Here is a 17,628-nt window from a genome sequence, read left to right on the forward strand (position 1 = left end):
GGCAGGAGGAGAAGGGGACGACAGAGGATGAGATGGCTGGATGGCGTCACTGACTTGATGGATATGGGTTTGGGTTAACTCCGGGAGTTGGTGTTGGGCAGGGAGGCCTGGCGTGCTGCGATTCATGGGGTCAGAAAGAGTCAGACACGACTGAGTGACTGAACTGAACTGAACTGAAGGTCTGGATGGCACTACTTTATCCCCCTCCCCTCCAGTGATAAAGCTGACTTACCTAAGGCCACACAGCTAGTTAGTGCCAGAACCATAACTCAAACCAGACTTATTTTAGTGGGGGGGAAGGTGATTGGCTAGGTAAATGCCACAAATCTCTGACACTTGATAGACCACATGGAGGAAGTTCAGGTACTTAGGCCATTGAAGACAATACCACTACCTAGTGGCAGCAATGAGTATTGCAGGCATAGTATCTCATTCACTCAAAAGAGGCAGAAGTATGCCAAGTATCAATTTTGAATTAATATATTAGATATAATAAGGACATTTTCAAAACATTTGGTTTTCTCTTATCAATAAGATATATCAGATCATTTCCACTGTTCTTAACCACTAGCATTTCCTAGATTTGTTCTTCTTTACACTTTAGAATTTCTGAAATCAGAATGTGTGTTATAATAATAGGTCAGCCTTCAAGAGGAGGAATAAGTAGTCAGGTAGTTGACATGTTTATGCAGTGTTACTTCAGATGTGTAATTTACAATGAAAGAGTTGGTTATTAACTTAAATTTGGATCCCTAAATACTGCGTTAAATGTCCTCAAAAAGATTTCATGGTGATTTTTTTTTTAAAGTTACTGTTTATGCAAGAAATGGCCTGCCACCCACCAGTCAGTGCAGTTACTGGCAATAAAAATTGCCCAGTCTTCCCAAATAAATCAGAGCATTTTCTGAGTGGTGTGAGGTGGGTCTGACAAATTGATCCATCAAGTCCTATAACGTAGACACTAAACACCTACCTGTCAAAAGCTTCCGGTTAACTCTCAAAAAAAGCTGTTTTACCTCCAGCAATATGCAGTGCAGTTCATGGGGGGGGGGGCAGGCACTGTGTATTTATCCAAAGCAGAAATTCATGTGAAACACCAGTCGTCTTCAATATGTCTTGAGATTATACTGTTAATCATTTTTTTAAAGATTTTTTTTAATATGGACCATTTTTAAGTCTTTATTGAATTTGTTACAATATTGCTTCTGTTTTTTATGTTTTGGCTTTTTGGCCATGAAGTATGTGGGATCTTAGCTCCCCAGCCAGGAATCTAACCTGCACCCCCTGCTTTGGGAGGCAAAATCTTAACCACTGGACCACCAAGAAAGTCCCTATACTGTTAATCTTTTTTTAAAAAAAAATTAAGGCTATTTACATGAGCAAAAAGGCAGCACCATCACCATGACATTCTGCATAATTATTGATGACCTAAAGGGGATCTACAGTGTATCATATAGAAGTTCCAGTGTCCACTCAAATGTTGACTATGATCCTGAAAAACAAAAGTGAGCAGTTGTAGGAACAACTATGTGCTTTCAGTTATTTTTCTTAATTATGTACCTATAATGTGGCAACTCTCCCCCCACCCTAAAGTGGACTTAAATCAATCTGGCATCTTACATGCAGTAGTGTCTTAGTATCAAGAAGCTCCAGTTTTCCCATGACACTAAGCCTCTCATTATAGAAGAGGCGTGAAACATGTCCCCTGTTTTGACACTCTTTCTAGCATTGCATTCTCCCACCATAACATGAGAATGATAATACTACCAGTAGGAGCAGTGTAGGCTTGTATAGTGCTTTAGAGTTTCTAAAGTCTTCATGAGTATTTGCTCAGGTCATTCATGCAACTACTTCTGCAGGCAGTCCTTTTTTATCAGACTCAGAGAGCTGACCTGACCTGGCCAAGGTCACGCAGCATGACTAAAGCCTTCTCCTCCCCTCTCCTGCCTCCTCCCTCTTCCTCCACCCTGCGGACTTCCTTTCTCTCTCCCTTTGGCCTTTCTCTATCTGTTTCCCTTCTCTCTCCATGCATCTCTGTCTCCCTGTCTCTGTTTCTCTCCATCCCTGTCCTAGGAATTTATTTTTCTATCTGCCCCTCTCTTTTTTGCTCTTTTTCACCAGGTCTCTGTCTTATGCCTCAATCTCTTGATGTGTTTTTTATTGTTTTCCCTCAATTTTTACTTTTTTACACCTCTCTCTTCTCCCTCCTCCTTCTTCCTCCTCCTCCTCTTTTCTCTCCTTTCCTCCCTCCTCCCATTCCTCTCATGGTTTCTTAAAGCCTAAAGATGACAGTGTTCTCTCCTAACTGCCAGCATCTCTCTCCTCCAAGGAATGGAGCATAGGGTAGCAATGAGAAGGCGACTTGGCCTTTGTCGCCCCCTAGAGTCTGTTCATTTTGCCCAAACTTCCTGCCCCAGACAGACTTGTAACCTTCAGCCCTGACCAGTCGTCCCAGAACAGGGATTCCTGGGGAGAACCCAGCCAGGACCAGTGTCCACATATTTTGCCTGTGTATATCTGAAAAGACCAAGTTAAATGGAAAGTTCTGGGCATCTTGACAGAGAAAGTAAAACTAATGCCAAACTTGGACTTTCTAGACGTGGACTGGATCCTGGCTCTGCCAGTTAACCAGCTTTTTGCAGGTCACCACCTTGCCTTTCTGAACCTGAGTTCCTCACCCACACAGTGGGTTACCTTTTAAGGGCTATTGTCTGGTATTAATTAAGGCCATGATGGTGAAAACACCTGCCACATCACGGATGCTCAGTAAGAGTTGATTTAGACTCAGTCTTACAAAACGGAGGCTGTTCAAGAGTGAGCAAGTGGAGAAGGAAGGGGTATTTAGTACAGGAGCTTCATGTTCTGTAATTGCAAAAAGTGGCCACAAATTCTTCCCCAACCTTCAGGAGATGGAGTCTGTTTCCTCACCCTCTGAACATGAGTTGGCCGAGTGATCTGCTTTGGCCAATGGCTGTTGCAATTGTGATGCAAGCAGAGGCTTAAAAAGCACTTACATATTGGGACTTGGCCTCTCTCACTGCTCTGGGAAGCCTGGGACTGCCTGTCATGAAGAATCCCAGGCCACCAGCCAGCCAGCCACCCACCAAGCATGTAAGTAAGACCATCTTTGCCATATGATCACAGATGTGTGAGTGTTTCAGTTGTTTATTGCTGCATAACAAGTTACCCCCAAAAAAGCTTAAAGCCACATTTATCATCTCAGTTTTTGAGGATCTTAGCTGGAATGGGAATCTGGGGGCTGGCAAGAGCAGGGGAAACCGAGTCAACACTGGCCACACTCTGCATGCTATGGAGTCCCTCAGTCCAGCCCCAGCTCAACACACATGCAAGCCTGCTTCCCTCCCAGGGGACTGAGCGTCAGAATCCAGAGGGTCCTCAGCCATCAGCCTCCCCAAGTCCTCATTAAATACATGGGGAAACTTGCCCAAAATCACACTACAAACCTGCAGCTGCAACAGGATCAAAGCCAGGACTTCTGCTCCCTGCCCTGGGCTTGCTTCTTTGCAATACATAAAGAGCAGGTTGCAATCCTGGTGACACTTTTGTTCAAAACTGAATAGATTTTTAAATTTTGCCCTTCTTGGACTCCAAAATCAGCCCAGGGCAACAAGCAAGGACAACTAGCAAAGACAGGAAGGAGAGACAACTTATTACTCCAATTACTGCTTCCAAGCACTCTGCCCTCCTGCCCCTACTCCCTGCCCCTTTCAACCCAGGATGCCTGTCTCGCTGTGTGACCAGACCTCACTGAGGTGCCTGGCCCAACACTGCTTCCCAACAGACACATATCAATTAGAGGAAATCCAAGCCAGAACCTAGATCTAGTCATAGAGTCAGTGTCTCAGGACAGGAAGGAAAACCCTCCTGGATGTGCTCTCTCCATGACAGGGGGCAATTCCAACACTTCTTACATGCTTCCAGAGACCAGGAACTCACTACCTCCTGAAGTGGTTGAAAAGCATTTTGGAGACAGATCTACTTACATTCAAGTCTCTGTGACAGACAACTGTGCAACCTTTGTAAGTCATCTGACCTCTAATCCTCAAAGTTCTCCTCTGAAAAGTGGCAATAGAGCCTCCAGGCAGGGTTGTTGTGATACTTAAGTGAGTTTATAAATATGTGCAAAATTCCCAGAGAGTAATCAACACAATGACAGTTTTTGTTTTTTTTTTTACATAAGCAGAAAGTGAGAACAGGATGGAACACAGGAATTCCTGCCTCTGACACTGACTGCTTCCCTCCTAAGCATCTCCCATTCCCATGTCCCAGTTAGGGGTGCAAGGGATTAGGTTTCTTGAGGTTTCTCCCCAGACATAAGAAGCCAGAGTTCACCCATCAGCTCAGGGATGGATGCAGGAAGGCACTGGACAACTCAGTGTCTGAGGGGGAGGAGAGTTCTCTGATGGATGTGCTGAGCCTAGAATATGGAAGGATGGAAGAAGAAAATGAGAGGAGAAAGAGAGGAGGAGAGAAAAACACATATATACATACACACACACACATTCAGAGGTGATGGAGAAACGCATATATACATACACATACACACATACAGAGGTGGTGCAGAGGTTTTAGCGAGGAGTCAGTCATGTGGGCATAGCTAAGACTCCACAGCTCAAGTATAAGTGAGGGGAATTAGGAAATACCTCCTCTACTCTGCTTGTTCTTCACCAACATCCCAGTGTCTCTGCATCTCTGGGAGGGTGAAGGACGGGGCAGGCTGAAGTTGGCAAGGTTGCTGCTGTGAAATCAGAGAGGTGCTGGCAACTGGAGTGAAGTATCCGACACTGGGGAGCAAGGGAGCACCTCTCATCCTGCAAATCAACTGCCACAAAGCAAAACAAATTTGCCAGCAAATCACTGAGTGAGAGAAGTGGGTAGGGCGCATTGGGCAGGAAATGGGAACTCATTACACCTTCCCATTGTCATTCTCCAACAATATACAAACTGCCACTAGAGCCTTTTGATTTAGTCACTGCCTCTGTGGTTTATTTTAGTGTCTTTATGAACAGCTTGGAGGCTTTCCCCAGGCTCTGAGTTCAGCATCTCGCATAGATCCTCCACCTCCACCCTCTGCACTTTCCCTGAGCCCCTAAGGGTAGTTCCAGCCATCACCTCTCAAAGAGAAAACAGTATTTGATTTACCAGCCCCAGGACACAGCCCATGCCTCACTGCTTCTCCTAAACCCTATCCACACCTTGTAAAGAGTCTCTTAAAGAAACCATTCACCTCCTTACATAGAATAGGTAAATGCATAGACACAAAAAGTAGAATGGGGGTTGCCAGGAGGAGGCATTAGTGTTTAAGGAGTTGTTGTTTAGTTCTGGAGATGGATGGCGGTGATAATACAACAATTAAGTACAACATTAAGTACAACAATGTGAATGTACTTACTGTCACCGATGTGCAATGTGTTAGTCACTCAGTTGTGTCTGACTCTTGGTGACCCCATGGACTGTAGCCCCCCAGGCTCCTCTGTCCATGGAATTCTTCAGGCAAGAATGCTGGAGTTGGTTGCCATTTCCTTCCCCAGGGGATCTTCCCAACCCAGGTCTTCTGCATTGCAGGCAGATTCTTTACCACCTGAATCACCAGGGAAGCCTGATGTCACTGAACTGTACATTTAAAAATGCCTCAAATGGTGCTGATTCACATTATTGTACAGCAGAAACTAACACAACATTATAAAGCAAATTCAGTTCAGTTCAGTCGCTCAGTCGTGTCCAACTCTGCAACTCCATGGACAGCAGCACACTAGGCTTCCCCATCCATCACCAACTCCCGGAGCTTGCTCAAACTCATGTCCATTGAGTCAGTGATGCCATCCAACCATCTCATCCTCTGTCGCCCCCTTCTCCTGCCTTCAATCTTCCCCAGCATCAGGGTCTTTTCTAATGAGTCAGTTCTTCGCATCAAGTGGCCAAAGTATTGGAGCTTCAACCTCAGCATCAGTTCTTCCAATGAATATTCAGGACTGATTTCCTTTAGGATGGACTGGTTGGATCTCCTTGCAGTCCAAGGGACTCTCAAGAGTCTTCTCCAACACCACACTTCAAAAGCATCAATTCTTTGGCGCTCAGCTTTCTTTATAGTCCAACTCTCACATCCATACATGACTACTGGAAAAACCATAGCTTTGACTAGACGGACCTTTGTTGGCAAAGTAATGTCTCTGCTTTTTAATATGCTGTCTAGGTTGGTCATAACTTTCCTTCCAAGGAGTAAGTGTCTTTTATTTTCATGGCTGCAGTCACCATCAGCAGTGATTTTGGAGCCCAGAAAAATAAAGTCTGACACTGTTTCCACTGTTTCCCTATCTATTTGCCATGAAGTGAAGGGACCGGATGCCATGATCTTAGTTTTCTGAATGTTGAGCTTTAAGCCAACTTTTTCACTCTCCTCTTTCACTTTCAGCCAGGGACTCTTTAGTTCTTCTTCACTTTTCTGCCATAAGGATGGTGTCATCTGCATAGCTGACATTATTGACATTTCTCCCAGCAATCTTGACTCCAGCTTGTGCTTCGTCCAGCCCAGCGTTTCTCATGATGTGCTCTGCATATAAGTTAAATAAGCAAGGTGACAGTATACAGCCTTGACATACTCCTTTCCCGATTTGGAACCAGTCTGTTGTTCCATGTCCATTTCTAACTGTTCCTTCTTGACCTGCATACAGATTTCTCAGGAGGCAGGTCAGGTGGTCTGGTATTCCCATCTCTTTCAGAATTTTCCACAGTTTGTTGTGAAGGAGTTTTTCTACAGTCAAAGGCTTTGGCGTAGTCAGTAAAGCAGAAATAGATGTTTTCTGAAATTCTCTTGCTTTTTCAATGATCCAGCAGATGTTGGCAATTTGATCTCTGGTTCCTCTGCCTTTTCTAAATCCAGCTTGAACATCTGGAAGTTCATGGTTCACGTACTGTTGAAGCCTGGCTTGGAGAATTTTGAGCATTACTTTGCTAGCATGTGAGAGGAGTGCAATTGTGCGGTAGTTTGAACATTCTTTGGCATTGCCTTTTTTTGGGATTGGGATGAAAACTGACCTTTTCCAGTCCTGTGGCCACTGCTGAGTTTTCCAAATTTGCTGGCATGTTGAGTGCAGCACTTTCACAGCATTATCTTTTAGGATTTGAAACAGCTCAACTGGAACTCCATCACCTCCACTAACTTTGTTCATAGTGATGCTTCCTAAGGCCTACTTGACTTCACATTCCCGGGTGTCTGGCTCTCGGTGAGTGATCATACCATCGTGATTATCCAGGTCATGAAGATCTTTTTTGTATAGTTCTTCTATGTATTCTTGCCACCTCTTCTTAATATCTTCTGCTTCTGTTAGGTCCATACCATTTCTGTCCTTTATTGTGCCCATCTTTGCATGAAATGTTCCCTTGGTATCTCTAGTTTTCTTGAAAGATCTCTAGTCTTTCTAGATCTACTGCTTTCCTCTATTTCTTTGCACTGTTCACTGAGGAAGGCTTTCTTATCTCTCCTTGCTATTCTTTGGAACTCTGCATTCAGATGGGTATACCTTCCCCTTTCTTCTTTGCTTTTCACTTCTTTTTTTCTCAGCTATTTGTAAGCCCTCCTCGGACAACCATTTTGCTTTTTTGCCTTTCTTTTTCTTGGGGATGGTCTAGATCACTGCCTCCTGTACAATGTCACGAACCTCCATCCATAGTTCTTCAGGCACTCTATCAGATCTAATCCCTTGAATCCACTTGTCACTTCCACTGTATGATTGTTAAGGGATTTGATTTAGGTAATACCTGAATGGTCTAGTGGTTTTCCCTACTTTCTTCAATTTAAGTCTGAGCTTGGCAATAAGGAGTTCATGATCTGAGCCACAGTCAGCTCCTGGTCTTGTTTTTGCTGACTGTATAGAGCTTCTCCATCTTTGGCTGCAAAGAATATAATCAATCTGATTTCAGTATTGACCACCTGGTGATGTCCATGTGTAGAGTCTTCTCTTGTGTTGTGGGAAGAGGGTATTTGCTATGACCAGAGCATTCTCTTGGCAAAACTCTGTTAGCCTTTGACCTGCTTCATTATGTACTCCAATCAACTATACTTCAATAAAAAAATTTTTAATTACCATCAAAATATGGCTAATATGGCAAATTTTATGTTATACACACACACACACACACACACACACACACACACACATAAGCACAATTTTTAAAAAAAAGCAATCTTCACCTCCATTAACCACCCAGAGAGTGGCTGTGTTTCCATCAGGGACCCTGTCTGATAGATACTTGCCCCTACCCAGTTTTCTTCCAAAGTTCTTATTTCTTCCAAAGTTCTTGACCCTGGACTTGTCCTCCTATGGAGGTTTCTGGAAGCTGACGCTCGAAGTTGTACAGGGGAACCTGTGATGCTCTCACTGGATGCCATTGGAAACCATGAGGAAAGCTGAGGGTGCAGGCATCTGGGGTTCCCCACACGCCTGGCCAGAATGCTCACACATGACGCCATCTGCACACTTGCTTCCAGACCAGTGTCTCTTGTTCCCTGATTGTTTCATATACTGGCTCGGGCTCCTCACACAACTGGGGCCAAGAGATGGATCCTCACTCGGCAAACATCTGTGTGACCTTAGGCAAGTCTGTCCCCTCTCTGGGGCTCAGTTTCCCCTTCTATACAATAAGAGTATAAGCCAGTGAGATTCAGATTTTTCTTTTAACTCTCAGAATCCTTTCTTCAGGTAAAACCTTACAAAGGAGCACAAAGCAAAATAAAATCAGGGCTGTTTGAGCTGAGGAGCCATGAGAAGCCATCGCTCCTGAGTATCTCAGGAACCCTAGGGTTCCTTGACGCTCAGTTTGACAACCATTGTTCTAGCTGGTCCTCTGGTCCTGAATATGGTGGGGACTTCTAAATGAATGAAAAGATAACCAGGAAGGATATCCACCCCCTTACCTCTCCCCCTTTGCCTCAGCTCTCTCCCCTCACCCTGAGTAGAGGAAGCCCAGACCCAGGCCTGCAGTTCCTAACTGTGCAAGACTCACTCTCTCTCTCCTCACTCTATCAGAAACTTGGATAAGAAATCGCTGAGCCTTTGTGCCTGCCACCGCCTTGATGGGAAGCTTGCAGTCCCCTGGCCAGGCCAGCCTGTTGCCTCTGAACACATTCAGAGGGTCTGAGCTGGGGCCAAGAATAATATTGTGTCAGGGAGTCTGTTATGAAAATAAAGGAATAAAAGAAGCCACCCTCAATAAGGGATATTCAGGCTTCCCTCCAATCTACCACGGCCTGACAAAGGCTGAGATGGCCCTTCCAGGGCATTCAGCCAAGAGCTTTAAATAATCATTAAAAACATGTTCATGATTTATCACTGGAGATTGGCTGGGCAAGGGGCTCCTCGGAGCCTGGCCTCACTCCTCCTCGGCTCAGGCATGTGGGGAGATGGGCTTGGCCCCCCTTCCTCCTGAGCTGTGGATCCCTGTGCTGTGGACCTCCCCCAGGAGAAGGAAAGCCCTATATAAACCATATGTCTCCCTCGCTCCTGGCCAGGAGAAAGCAAATCATGGTCTTATCTAACGCTTCCCGGGTGTCAGAGTGCATTACCTCATTTGACCCTCTCAACCACACAGTGAGCTGGGTATCCTTATGAGTGTGCCCATGTGAAACTGAGAAAACTGAGGTGCAGAGGTGTAAGTTGCTTGCAGAGTAGGGTGGAGGAGTAGGTGCTCATGTGCTTGGTCCCAAAATGCCTGCCTCATCCAAGACAACGTGTGGCCTCCCTGAGGGGGTGGGACAGGTCTTCCCCTTCCTTGGTGCCCCCAAGAAGGCCTCTGTGCAAAGAGAATCCCTTTAAGCCTCCCTCAACCCCCAACCCATCTCTCATTTATATCCTGTGTGCAGGAGACATTGCAGTCCCCACTTAGCCCAGCTCTCCTTGCGCAAAACCTCACCTTCAAACCCCTTCCTAGGTCTCTGCTGATGTGAGAAGAGAAGAAAACTCTCAAAGTGGAAGATGACCTTAGAAGAGTGGAGGATCAACCTAAAGGACACTGAATCCAGTGTGCCCGATGCCATGGAGCTCTCCAGGGAGCTGGAGGTGACCACATGTGTCTGCTTAGCCATGAATACCCCTCCCACAGAAGCAGGTCACAGAGGCTTGGGTGAGAGTCAGGACAAGAGAGGCCTGGTCCCATATCTGCCCTGGGCTTGCTCATGCTCCTGACCTTGGCAAGTCACTCCCACTCCCTGGGTCTCAGTTTCATCTTCTGACAAATGATTGTAAAAATCCTATTTTACCCCCCAAGGCTTATAAGGAAGCTGAAGTGGGAAATTAATTAAGCAGTGTCACCAGTGGACAGCTCTGTTTGCTCCTGTAGCTCCTTGCACAGCTGGACAGACAGTCCTGTCTCCCCCAGACATGGACCCTGGCCCTTCGGAGGATGGAGGGAGAGATGTGAGACTTGAGCAGGGGATGCCTGGTCTGCCACGGTCAGCAACCTCAGCCCCATCCAGGGCTTATCCTGCTTCTGCCCCTAAAAGCTATGCTCATTATCTAATGAGCTTCACTCCAGCTAAATCATTTTAATAACTCAATAAATCCTCAAAGCCAGTTGTTGTCTATATGGCTATCAGTCATCACACTCTCAGGTACATGATCCTGTGCTCAGCCCCCAGAGTTGGGTCAGCAGGCTCTGGACCTCAGAGAGCTCCCAGTCCACTGAAACACACACTTTAATTTTGAGATCACTACTCTAAGTAGCACAATGCTGTGGACAAATACCAAGATCACCATCCTGATTCTACCCTTAGATAATCTTTCTGGGTATCGCTAACCCCTTTTCATCATTTCCTATGCACAGGCCAGTTCCTGCCACCAGATCCAGAGACTCTGAAGGACACAGCGACTGAGTCTTCATCATCGTCATCATATCCTGCAGCCGTTAAGCTGAGACTCCATGGGAGCAGTCACTAAGCACTGTCCAAGCTCAGCTAAACACTTAACATGATACTGTGGACTGAACTGTGTCCCCACCAAATCTTACGTTAAAGCCCTAACCCCCAATGTGACTATATTTGGAGATAGGGCTTTTAAAGAGGTAACTAAGGTTAGATGAGGTCATAATGGCAGATCTCTAATCTGATAAAAAGCTGATGCACAAAGAAAGGCCATGTGAGGACACAAGAACAGAGTTATCTACAAACCAAGGAAGGAGGCCTCACCAGAAACCAACACTGCTGGCACCTTGATCTCAGACCTCCAGCCTCTGGAACAGAGAAAATACATTTCTGTTGTTTAAGCCACCCAGTATGTGGTATTTTGTTATTGCGGCCCAAGAAGACTGGTGGTGGTGGTTTAGTCACTAAGTCGTGACCAACTATTGTGACCCCGCGAACTATAGCCTGCCAGGCTCCTCTGTCCTTGGGATTTCCCAGGCACGAGTCCTGGAATGGGCTGCTATTTCCTTCTCCAGGGGATCTTCTTAACCCACGGATCGAATCCTTGTCTCCTGCAATGCAGGCAGATTCTTTACCATTGAGCCACCAATAAATGGATTACCCCCATTCACCTTCACAGCAATCCCTTTTACAAATGTGGAATGTAAATTTCAGAGAAGGTAGATCAGTTGCCAAGGCTACAGTTAGAAAGTAGCAGAATCAAGACTGACACTTTGGTCAGGCAAACACCAAAATTGCTGCTCTTAAGACTTTGCTGTGTTATTTTCCTCAGTGTTCCAGCACCAGCAGAGGGCCTGGCCAGAGCATAAGCTTCTTGAATAAATGGATGGATGGATGATAGAATGAATGGATTGACAGTTGCCTATCATCTTGACATTTGGAAATGTCTCTTCTATCCCAGGCCACTTAAAGACATTCACCCAATACCCACCCCGTAGTCTTGGGGAAGAGCCATAGCACCCAGCCCATTGGAGTCTTAGGAGGTAACATCCAAACTAAAAGGAGAAGTTAGAGAAAGCTGAGTGGAGAGTGAAGGGGAAGGTGTTCCAGACAGAGTGAAGCTGTGAGCAAAGGTTTGTAGGCAGGAGAGCAAGCAGAGTCACACTGAGGGGACAGAGATGGGAGGAGGGAGGGAGGGTGTTTACAGAGAGGCTGGGGATGAAAGTAGGGGGCCTGAGAACCTTGGAATCAGAAACCCAGAGAATCAAACAACTTTGAGAGCTGGCCCAGGCTCCTGATCCCAAATCCAGGAGCCACTGACCAAAAAGCAGATGACAGCTGTCTGCAGCTCCAGAAAGATCTAGAGGCACATAGACTCTAACTGGAACTATTAAAGACCCTACAATCCCAGTGGACAGACAGATGTACAAGGATGGGATGCGGATGAAATAGCATTGCAGGGATGGCCATCATCTTCCAAGCATTCCTGTGGGCCAATTATTTTACATCCCTGAGAAATACAGGGTTTGGGGCCTATTTTACACATGAGGAAACCAGAAACTGAAGTTTGGAGGAATTAAGCCATTTGTGTCAAGGCACCTGGCTGCTAAGGTGATAAGGCTGGGATATAGCCTCAGCCTGCCGGATCCCAAAGCTTGGGCCCTTATGTACACACTGTGCACATCTGAATGAGCTTGGAAACCCAGTTGTCCACTATTGGTCAGAAGACAGGGCAACTGGAGACCTGGGCTAGGCACCATGCTCCTTGCATATGGTGCCCCAGTCAGTCTGCCCTGAGGGACTAAATGGCCACCCGATGGCTTTCCTGGCCTTCTTGCAACTCATGTCCATTCCTCCAGCATCTCCAGGTGCCTCTACCCTAGGAAGCCTTCCAGGAAACACCACAGGATCTTGCTCCAGTAAGGTGGCCAGGGCTTGTCACTGAAGGCAAGGCAAGTGGGAGAGACTTGGAGACACAGCTGGTGAAGTTCCTTCCTGGGCTTCCCTGGGAATCTCCATCATTCTGCCACCCCAGAACCCACCCCAGATCCCCACTGCCTCTCTCACCAGGTCTCAGTGCTTTTCCCTCTGTGGCTTATGGCTTCCAATTTTCAGCATCAAGGGGCTCCACCTCCAGCTGAATGAGCCTCTCTCTGGCTCCTGCATGTTCTCTCTTCCCACCTCAATGCTTCCTCTGATTGCTCCTCTTATACCATTTTTCAAGGAAGAGCTCAACACCCATCTTGCAGGAAACTACCTGATGGTTTAGGGACAACACAGACTAGAAATACCCTGGACGCTCACCTCTGGGCCCATCCCTGGGTCCTTAAATTATTCCACCTTAATGGCCTCACAGTCCCTACACTTTCAGTGGGCACTTTCTTTGGGGAATCGTTCAGTGAGGCTAGCAGGAGTTCTGAATAGCCCCTGAACAGCTGACAGAGTGGGGTCAGAGGTGTAGATGAAAAACGAAAAGGCAGCGTGACCGAGAGCCGTGTCCTTGAAGATGAGTGACATTTAGGAAAGTGAGAATCCAGGGGCTGAGCTTGCACGGTGAAGCCAGTCAGACCCAGGCGTGTGTCTCTCCTCTGAAACTTCCTGGGTGTATGACCTCAGGCAGATAACTTTACCTCTCAGGGTTTTGACTTCCTTATCTATCAAGATGGATAGTGTGAGAATTAAATAAGAGGTTTCTAGTGTACAGCATGGTGACTATATTTAATAACACTATATTGCATATTTGAAAAACAAACAACCCAATCAAAAAATGGGCAGAAGACCTAAATAGATATTTCTCCAAAAAGGATATACCGATGGCCAACAGGCACATGAAAAAATACTCAACATGACGATTAGAGAAATGCAAATCAAAACTACAATGACATCACTTCACATTGGCCAGAATGACCATCATCAAAAAAATCTACAAACAATAAATTCTGGAGAGGGTGTGGAGAATAGGAAACCCTCTTACATTGTTGATGGGAATGTCAATTAATACTATGGAGAACAGAATGGAGTTTCCTTAAAAAAAAAACAAAACTAAAAATAGAACTACCATATGACTCAGCAATCCCACTCCTGTGCATATACCCAGAGAAAACCATAATTCAAAGAGATACATGCATCTCAATGTTAATAGCAACACTGTTTACAATAGCCAGCACATGGAAGCAACCTACATGTCCATCAACAGAGGAATGGATAAAGAAGATGTGGTACATATAAACCATGGGATATTACTCAGCCATAAAAAAAGGAATGAAATTTTGTCACTTGCAGGGATGTGGATGGACCTAGAGACTCGTACAGGGTAAAGTAAGTCAGAAAGAGAGAAACAATTACTGTATATTGATGCATGTATGTGGAAACTAGAAAAATGGTATAGATGATCTTATTTGCAAAGCAGAAATAGAGACACAAACATAGAGAACAAATGTATAGATACCAAGAGGGAAATGAGGTGGGATGAATAGGGAGATTGGGATTGACATATATACACTACTATGTATAAAGTAGATCACTAATGAGAACCTACTGCGTAGCACTTCTATTCAGTGCTCTGTGGGGACTTAAATGGGAAGGAAATCCAAAACAGAGGGGATATATGTATACATATGGCTAGTTCACTGTCACAGCAGAAAATGACACAGTAGTGTAAAGCAACTATAATAATAATAATACTGTATTGTATATTTGAAAGTGACTAAGAGAGATCTTCAAAGTTCTCATCAGAAGAAAAAGAAAATTTGTAACTGTGTGCTGATCAGTTGATGGTGATCACTTCTCAATATTTACATATACCAAATCATTATATTGTACACATGAAATTAATATAATGTTATATGTCAATTATACCGCAACAAGAAAGGGAAAAAAGTTAGCAGTGAAAGGAGTTATAACTAAATATGCTGCAAACATTAAAAAAGGATATTATGAAAATTTTTTGTACATAAATATAAAACTGTGGATAAAGAAAGCAAATTATAATTTGCCAAAACTGACCCCCAAAATTAAAACATCTAGATTGCCCTATAGTCATGAAATATTTTAAATATGTAGTTTAAAAATTCTCTTCTGCTAAAAGAGAATCCAGACCCAGGGTTTTTACTGAAGGAACAAATAATTTCAGTCTTACATAGCTGTTTCAAAATAGAGAAAAAGAGGGAATATTCCCAACTTATCATAAGAAGCTATCATAAACACAATATCAAAACCTGAAAAGTATGAGAAAGGATAATTATAGGCCAATTTAACACAGAGGCAAAAATTCTAAACAATATTAAAAAGTTGAATGCAGAAATACAAGAAAGATAACCCATAATGAGCAAGCTGGATTTATCTTCATCATGCAAAGATGATCTGACATACAAAAATGTTTAATGAATTTTCCATATAAAGAGATTGAAGGAGAAAAATGGTATGCTCATCTCAGATGCAGAAAAGATATTTGATGAAATTTAACATCCATACATAATTGAAAAGCGAAAAGCTTTTTAGCAAATTAGAAATAAAAAAGAACTTCCTTAACCTGAAAAAGATGTCGTGTCATTCCATCAAGACTGCGAACAGGTCTATTCCCAAGTGCTAATTGGCTTAGTCTTTCTCAGGTAACTGATACACAATATTTAATTTTCCAGAACCCCTTGGAAGCAGCAACTTAATCCAGAGGAGTGAGTCTAATAGGAATTTCTAGGACTACTGTCACAAGGCAGAGGAGGTGCTTTTGGCAAGCCTTGCCACACTCTTCAAATCTCCTTAATATGCACAGACTGTTGCTTATGTATTTTCATTCCTCCAATGAATACTTATTAGATATAAAAAACACAGCAAAATGTCAAACATATTGTACGTTGATGCCTGATCTATGATCTTCAAATGATGATAAAATGTGTATCCTTGGACTTCCCTGGTTGTCCAGTGGTCAGGACTCTGCACTTCCACTGTAGGGGGTACGGGCTCAATCCCTGATCAGTGAACTAAGGTCCAGCAGGCTGCATGGCTCAGACAAGAAACAAACAAACAAAAAGTTTATCCCCGCATTTTAAAAAGATCTAAAGGATGAATTCCCAGAATCTCTATGTGGCAGGATAACAAGTAAATTTTATTTTCTTATTAAAGCACCTCCCTCGTTTAGTAAACAAATATTTATTGAACAACACACTTACTAGGTGTAAGACACTGTGCTAGGTCCTAAAATGAAAACGAAATGTAGGAGTGTGGACTATACTGCCACACCAAGTTTGAATCAATACCCAGGCTCTGCTAGCCATGAGCTGTGCAGCCCTGGGTAAGTTACTTAACTTCTCTGCTCCTCAGTCTGCCCATTTGTAAAATGAGGATTTTTTTTTTTTTAAGAGGATGCATGTGAATTGCCTGGCCTATCAGTCAGTTCACTATTATTATTACTTGAAAGGGGAAAGTGGCATGTAACAAAAGAGAGAGGCAGTATTCAGACAAGGGGGTGAAAGGGTATCAGAGATAGGGGAAGGATGAAGGAAGGTTTCCTGGAGGAGGAAGATTCAGAGCTGTGCCTTGAATGCTAAGTATTTCGACAGGCAAAGAAGAGGTGGGAGGCACTCCAGGTAGAGTGCACAGCATGAACAAAGTCCTGGAGATGAGACAGTATTTGAGCTAAGGGCACTAACTAGTCTGGTGTAACTGAAGTGCAGGGTCCATTCCAGAGGTTTTTCTGTACTCCACACAGAACGTTGTGTTGTAGCCACTCTCTTCCCCTCAGTTTCGCCATCTGTAGAATGAGGCCGCTGGAGTCAGTCACCCCTGGGCCCCCAGGCCCTTCAGGACATCTCATCCTGCAGTGTCCGATCTCCAGACTCTTAAACACTTCCACATGTCAACCCTGACCTGGCTCTTATCTCTGCCTGCAGAACGCAGCCAGCCAGCCCTGCTTCCGGGCCTTGGACGGCCTCCCCGTGGTTGAGAAGCGGATAGCTATTCTAGGGCAGCCAGTCCTATGGCCCCCACTCCAACAGAAACACAACACCCAGGGTGGTGGGCCCTATGCAAACACTCACCTCCCTCCCCTCCTCAGGCCTCGGCAGTGCCTGAGGATGACGTGGGTTTATCTGGGGTCTGCGGGATGTGGAGAATGTTATCATTCTCAGGGAACTCCGAGTCCCGTTCTTACTGCTTATTCTGGCCCCTCTCCGTGGATGCTGCAGGCGTTATAGGGCAAGGAGGTCTCCCTCCTGCTCTCTTACCACCAAAGGCTCCAAGAGAGGTTTCGGGTTTCAGAGAAATGAAAGCAGTGCCTAAAGGGGCAGTGGTGTCTTTAACTGCTGGAGCAGAGGGGCTGGAGGTTCAAGCTGTGTCATTCCCCCTCACGGCCTGGGCCCCCGCTCCCACAGATGCCAGGCATTTGCTTTTTCAACCTGGAATCTGAGAATTTTAAGATCTTCAAACTAATGGAATTTGGGACTACCAGGACCTTGAGAGTTGTAGAATCTTAGACATCCTAGAATCATGAAATTCCAGAATCTGAGAGTCAGAATTATTCTGTCCAGGGAAGAGACAGCTTCCACCACTTTCTAGCTGTGTGACTTTGGGCAAGTTACTTAACATCTTTGTACCTGCACTTCCTCATCTATAAAATGGAGTAATAATTGTATCTATTTCCAGGGTTATTGTGTTGAATTAATGTTATTATGTCGTAGGTTAATATGTATAAACACCATAGAATTGATGCCTATAGTTCTAAGATCACACTGTAGGGTAACAGTTGGTGCTACTGT

General features: G+C 44.7%; 1 long non-coding RNA gene across 1 annotated transcript; it reads left to right on the forward strand.

The window, feature by feature from the left end:
• Positions 1 to 1,293: 1,293 nt before the first annotated feature.
• LOC145504973 (uncharacterized) lies at positions 1,294 to 11,281 on the forward strand. Its single transcript, XR_014052666.1, has 4 exons — positions 1,294 to 3,111; positions 3,910 to 4,040; positions 9,949 to 10,076; positions 10,840 to 11,281. It is a non-coding gene; the product is annotated as an uncharacterized LOC145504973 (long non-coding RNA).
• The last annotated feature ends 6,347 nt before the right edge of the window (positions 11,282 to 17,628 follow it).

Source organism: Giraffa tippelskirchi, chromosome 5 (genome assembly GCF_054371585.1).
Source record: "Giraffa tippelskirchi isolate mGirTip1 chromosome 5, T2T-mGirTip1v1.2.pri, whole genome shotgun sequence".
In the NCBI taxonomy this organism is placed as follows: Eukaryota; Metazoa; Chordata; class Mammalia; order Artiodactyla; family Giraffidae; genus Giraffa; species Giraffa tippelskirchi.